Raw genomic sequence first — 5,981 nt, forward strand, 5'->3', positions numbered from 1 at the left:
AGTCCCATCAGCACATTTGCCCACCCCAGGCATCACCATCCACACACTCAGCCTTCTTCTCTAAGCTGGATGCACCATCCATGTGCCCTGTGTCATGTCCAAAGTTCCCATCCCCTTTGGCCGCCCTGAGACACTGATCCAACAACTTTTCCTCCTTTCTCCCACGTCATCAGCATTACCCCACCCGCCGCATCAGTCACATCGGCATACAAACCCACTTTACTTGTCCTGTATCAACAACAAACCCCCAAATCCTTGATTGCCACTCTTTCCAGATCGTAGCCCACCACTCTACTCCTCTTACGGCCATCCACTGTGGGCAGTTCTCTCTTGGGACTGAATGTCTCTCATTCCCCGTTAAACCCACACTTCTCAGGCTCCATCCCTAACGTTCCACTGAAACTGCTCGTCAAGGTCAGCCAAGACCTCCATGTTGCTAAATTCAATGGTCAAGGGACAGCCTTCATCCTTCTTGACCTGTGGACCACTAACTACCTCCTCCTTCATACACCTTTTTCCAACCTGACTTTGAAGACACCATACTCTGTTTCCCTTCTTCCCCACTGGCCACTCCTCTAGATCTCCTCTGCTGGTGTCTTTTTCCTGGGGCTGCTCTTCCTCCAGATAACCTGCATTCTCCCTGTGTCACTTCCTCCACGTCTTAGTCAAATACCTCTTCCTCACTGGCCATCCCTCTCTCCCCCTTACCATGGCCTAGTTTTCCCAATCACACCTATCACCTTCTAACACCCAACATAATTTAATTGCAGTGTTTATTGTCTTTCATACCCCCCCCCTTTACTACCATGTAAACCCCATGAGGACTGGGATTATTTTTGTTCAACATTGTATCCCCAGTGGTCAGAAAAGTGAGTAGCACATGATAGGTGGTGGGTAAATAACTAGTGAATAAGACAATTCAATAATGTAGTAAAGTTCTTGCGACAAGGAATCTGTGCCTATTTAGCATTTAAAAGTACAGCTTTTGTAATAGTTAAGAGTATGTGGCCTAATAGAAACATTTGGGCTTACAATTCCAATTTTAAAATATGTGAACTGAGTGAATAATTTGCATTTGTGATCTTAAATAAAAATCTTACTAGTTTAGGGACACCTAGGTGGCTCAGTTACTTAAAGGTCTGCCTTCAGCTTGGGTCATGATCCCAGGGTTCTGGGATCAAGTCCCGCATGGGGCTCCTTGCTCAGTGGGGCGCCTGCTTCTCCCTCTGCCTGCCGCTCCCCCCTGCTTGTGCGCTCTTCTCTCTCTCTCTCTGACAAATAAATAAAATCTTTAAAAAAAAAAATCTTACTAGTTTATAGACGGTTTGGAACACTTGAGCATACTTAATCAGCATGTTTATAGTTTCACTTATTAGATTTTAAAAGAATTACTTAAAGTACTTAAAAGAAAACAGAACATATTAAATTTATAAATGCAATCTGAAATGTTTAAGAGCAATTATCTAAGATTGCAAAGAAGATGAAAAAGTCATTGTATTCCCTTTAAAAGTGATTATTTAAATTTGCTAAACTTAGAAATCATAAGATTCTCAGGCTGACCTTAAAAGTTTAAGAAATAATTAGGTTTTGTTTTGTGTTTAAGAGAGGGGGAGGGAATCTAAAGCAGGCTTCATGCCCAGCACATAGCCCAATGCGGGGCTCGATCTCACGACCTTGAGATCATGACCTGAGCCGAAAATCAAGAGTCAGAGGCTCAACCGACTGAGCCACCCAGGCACCCCAAAATAATTAGGTTTTTAATCTTAATGTTAGCAGATTATTAATTTTTAAAAAACAAAAGAAAACCTCTAAATGGTCTTTTCTGTGTGAGTACACCTACACACACGCACACTCACACACACAAACGTCCTTCAGAATAGCAAAACAATTGTAAGAACTGAGGGGTTATTTAAGCGTTCACTAGTGCCCTCTGGTGTCTGAAGAGAGAAACAACACGTGCATTTAAAACTAGTGAAAGTCTAATACAAGTCCAAAGTTCTATGTAGGATATGCAGATGAAAAAAAAAAAAAAATATATATATATATATAATTCATTAATGAGTATTTACTACAATATTTCCACTGTAGTGAGAGATTTCATAGTGCATCCCAACTGCCTCTAATCCTGGGGTGGGAGTAAATGGATGCCCAAGAAGCTCCAGGGGACAGGTGAACTGGGTTTGAACTAAGTATTATATCACCCGGCCACAGAAGGAAAGAAGAAGGAAAGGAGCAAGAAGGAGCAAAGGCAGAGGAGAGAGAAGAACAGGTGCTAGAAGTAGTGAGTGCTCCGGTTGGGATGGAATGCAGGAGAGCACAGTGAAGGACGGGACTGGAAATTCAAGGTGGAACTAGTGGGGACAGGCTCAGCACACCATGAGCAGGGATTTAGACTTCATACTTAAGAAGATGGGAATCACTAAAGCTTTGAGCAAGGGGGCAAAATCATCCAAGCTGTGCTTCGGAATGTCATCACAAGTGTGCCGAACGCATCAGGAAGACAAAGGGAAAGACAGAAAAGTCTCCGGGCACTAGTGTTCTAGCTACGGGAGAGGGTGTGGAGGCCTGAGCCCAGATGGCTTCGATGGGAAGACGAGGAAGGGAATGGATCCTGGAATCATCACAAAAGTAGGATGGCTAGGATTCAGGCTCTGTAGAAAGCAAGAAGGCAATCAAAAATGATGGTGTTGTTTAGAATCTGGGAAGATGACATAAATAGACAAGACAGAACACTCAGGGGAGAGCAGGTTTCTTTTGAGGAAAATGGTAAGGTTTTCTCGGAAGAAGTTAAATTTAAGTGCAGGCAATATGTCTGAGAAGATAGCAGGTAGGCAGAAGTTTTGGTTAGAACTCGAGAGAGAAGGAAAACTTAAAGTCTTCAGTCACTCACGTGGAGCGAATGTGGTTGTGGACAAGGTAACTGAGAGCCAGAGAAAGGCACCAAGAGCATCTCCATCAGGGGGCAGACAGGGCAGAAGAGGAGCCTGCAAAATGGTACATCATACACAGGGAACTGTTGACGGCCACATCCCAGGGCACTGATACTAGTACATAAGAGCATCTACCAGGAAACCATTAAAAGTGGAGTGGCCAGTCTGGGTCCACACAATAAGAAGGTGGTTGCACTGCAGTTTGGTAAATCTCTCAATATGACCCTCAACCTTATGCCTTCAGCCAAGGCTTTAGTGGCTATTACCCTCAGATATCTACCAGGTGTAGTGGGAGAACCAACTAGGTTCCCAGGAGCTACAGGAAAAGTTTCAAGGAAAAGGAATAACCACTTAGGGTAAAGAAAGCTGAAGGCTGAGAAAGTCTTTTGTTTTGAGGTATGATCAGTGATCTTCAAGATAAAGTCTTCAGTAGAATGGTGGGGAAGACAGATTACAAACGAGGAGTGAGCAGAAGATGAGGAGCAGGCATCAGACGTATATTCCTTTGAGCAATTTGACAGAGTGGAAAGATCTAAGAGTATGTTATGGGGGTCACAGCATTTAGGAAAAGAGGTTGATTTTTTGAACAAGGAGGCCTGGACATGCGAGTTAGGAAAAGAACAACAGCAGCAGCAGCAAAATCAATGGAGAAAGAGAGAATATACAAAGGAGATCGAAGGAGTGAGATCTCCTAGAAGGTCAGAGTCAAGAGGAGAAGGTGCAAAAATTATAAATGGCCTCAGAATGGACAGCGCTATTCCTCTGGGATGGAAGAGAACATGTGTAGATTCAAAATAAGTTTAAGGGGAAGACTGAAGAGGAACACAAGAAGTTAAAAATCAGATGGATATGATTCAGTAAAGTAAGAAATAAGGTCCTCTCCTGGCGCTTTTCAATTTAATAAACATATGAGTACATACTCTATGCCTGGAGCCGTAGATACACAGATGAACAAGAGACTCCCTGCCTCAAGTTCATATTTTCATTATCTCAGGTGACCTCACTCTTTGAGGAAGAAAAGGCAAATATCATTCCCTGTCAACCCCAGATCCACATCAACAGAATACCTAAGGGAGGTATTTTGCCAGAAGGAAAATGATCCCACATGGAAGTCTGGCAACCAAGGAGGAACGAAGAGCACCAGAGGATAACCAGGAAGGTAAATCAAAGCAAAATACCCTGTTTCAAACACCAGCAATAATAGTCAATGCCTTGTAAGGTTTAAAATAAATGGCACTAAAAGATAAGGTCACAATACACGAAGGGCAAGAAGGTAGTAAACGAGTTCTACGATTTTTTTTCCATCGTCCAGAAGTAGTGAAAACACTAATGCACAGTAGATGCTAACAAGTCAGGTTTGAATGCTGTCATTTCTATGGTATCCACTGAAAGAAAAAAACAGTTTAATGAATGTTTAATAAATTGAGAGAGGAAACAAATAATACAGAAAAATACTTGGTAAATCTAATATCATATATGGCATGTAGAGGCTTGATGACTACTCCTTAGGAGACCTAATCCTAAAACTCACAAGTATGTGAAATGTCCATTATATTTAGGTCATCAAATATCTTTATTTATTACCGAATAAGACAGAGGTTTTTAAAAGGCAAACATAAGACACATAGGTTAGTTAAAAAAGAGAACCCCATAAATTTGGATATAGGCTCCTTCAAGCATTGAAGGTTTTCTTTCACGCTTAAAGGGCCACACAATGCACTGTTGGTCTATGCTGTATTCGGGGAAAATGACAGAAGGCACCGATCACTCCTTTCTTTGCAGAAAAAAAAAATTTATTTATTATTTTTTTTTTTTACTTTCCTCCAAATATTTGATCACAGCAGGTCAGAGACATAGGAATGACAATCATCCCTTTCCTTATTGTTACCCTGGAAGTCTTGGCACATCTCAGGATTAACAGGCCTCAGGTTCCAAAGGGAACTCTGGTATGAAGTTGTTTTAGTGTCAACATAGATTGAGCCCTTGGCAGAGGACCTTGGATGTAGAGTTCAAAGGGGATCCAGCCAAAAGCATTGAGACTTGAGGACCGAGCAAAAACTCACTGATGGGTGGCCTGGAAAACCACCTCTTGACAGGCATGTCTTGAAGTGTCTAGACATCATTTCTACCAAAGTGTGCTCATCGGCCTCCATGGGTGACAACATATGAGTGGAAAACAGATGGTACATCATGTGAATGGAGCTCTTGGAGGCCACATCCCAGGGCAGTGATATTAGTACATAAGAGCATCTACCAAGGAAACCATTAAAGGTGAAGTGGCCAGTCTGGGTGCACGCAGTAAGAAAGTGGTTGCACTGCGGTTTGGTAAATCTCTCAATATGACCCTCAACCTTATGCCTTCAGCCAAGGCTTTAGTGGCTGTTACCCTCACCACAGCTGAATGAGGTACCTGGAAACCATCTAACATCAGCCCAAGAGCAACACCTAAGTCCGAGTGAGCACCTTTGTAGTGTCTAGTCCACCTTAACTCCAATGATTAGTCAGACTAAACATCATGGATAATAAAAATGTGGCTAATGGTTTTAATGCATTTATAACTATTTTTGCCCATTTTAAGTTATAACTTGTTTAAAAGTGGGATAGTTTAATACCAAAAATGAATTCCTTCAAGTGTGTTTTTTAAACTTCAAATTCTTAGGCCATGCCCCCTCCAATCTCCAGAGAATCTGCATATTTTAAATTTTTTTATTTTTTTAAATTTTTAAGTAATCTCTACACCCAACGTGGGGCTTGAACTTACAACCCCAAGATTAAGCGTCACACACTCCACCCACTGAGCCAGCCAGGTGCCCCAAGAATCTGCATTTTTTTTTTCTAAACCTCTCCACTGGTTCTGATGCAGGGCTCTGCTGGCCACACTTCGAGAACATCTCCTCAAGGACGGGGAGCTGAGAGAGATCCCTTTCACCTCCTGACCCACAGGAACACAGATGCAAATTTTTGAAAGACCCAAGAATATTCTTTCTATTTGTTTGTATAAAAAGCAAACCAAGACCTTAAAGCCTATCTTTAGAAGAAAGAAAAGAATGA

Source organism: Leptonychotes weddellii, chromosome 5, assembly GCF_054177405.1.
Source record: "Leptonychotes weddellii isolate Sample4059 chromosome 5, ASM5417740v2, whole genome shotgun sequence".
Taxonomy (NCBI): Eukaryota; Metazoa; Chordata; class Mammalia; order Carnivora; family Phocidae; genus Leptonychotes; species Leptonychotes weddellii.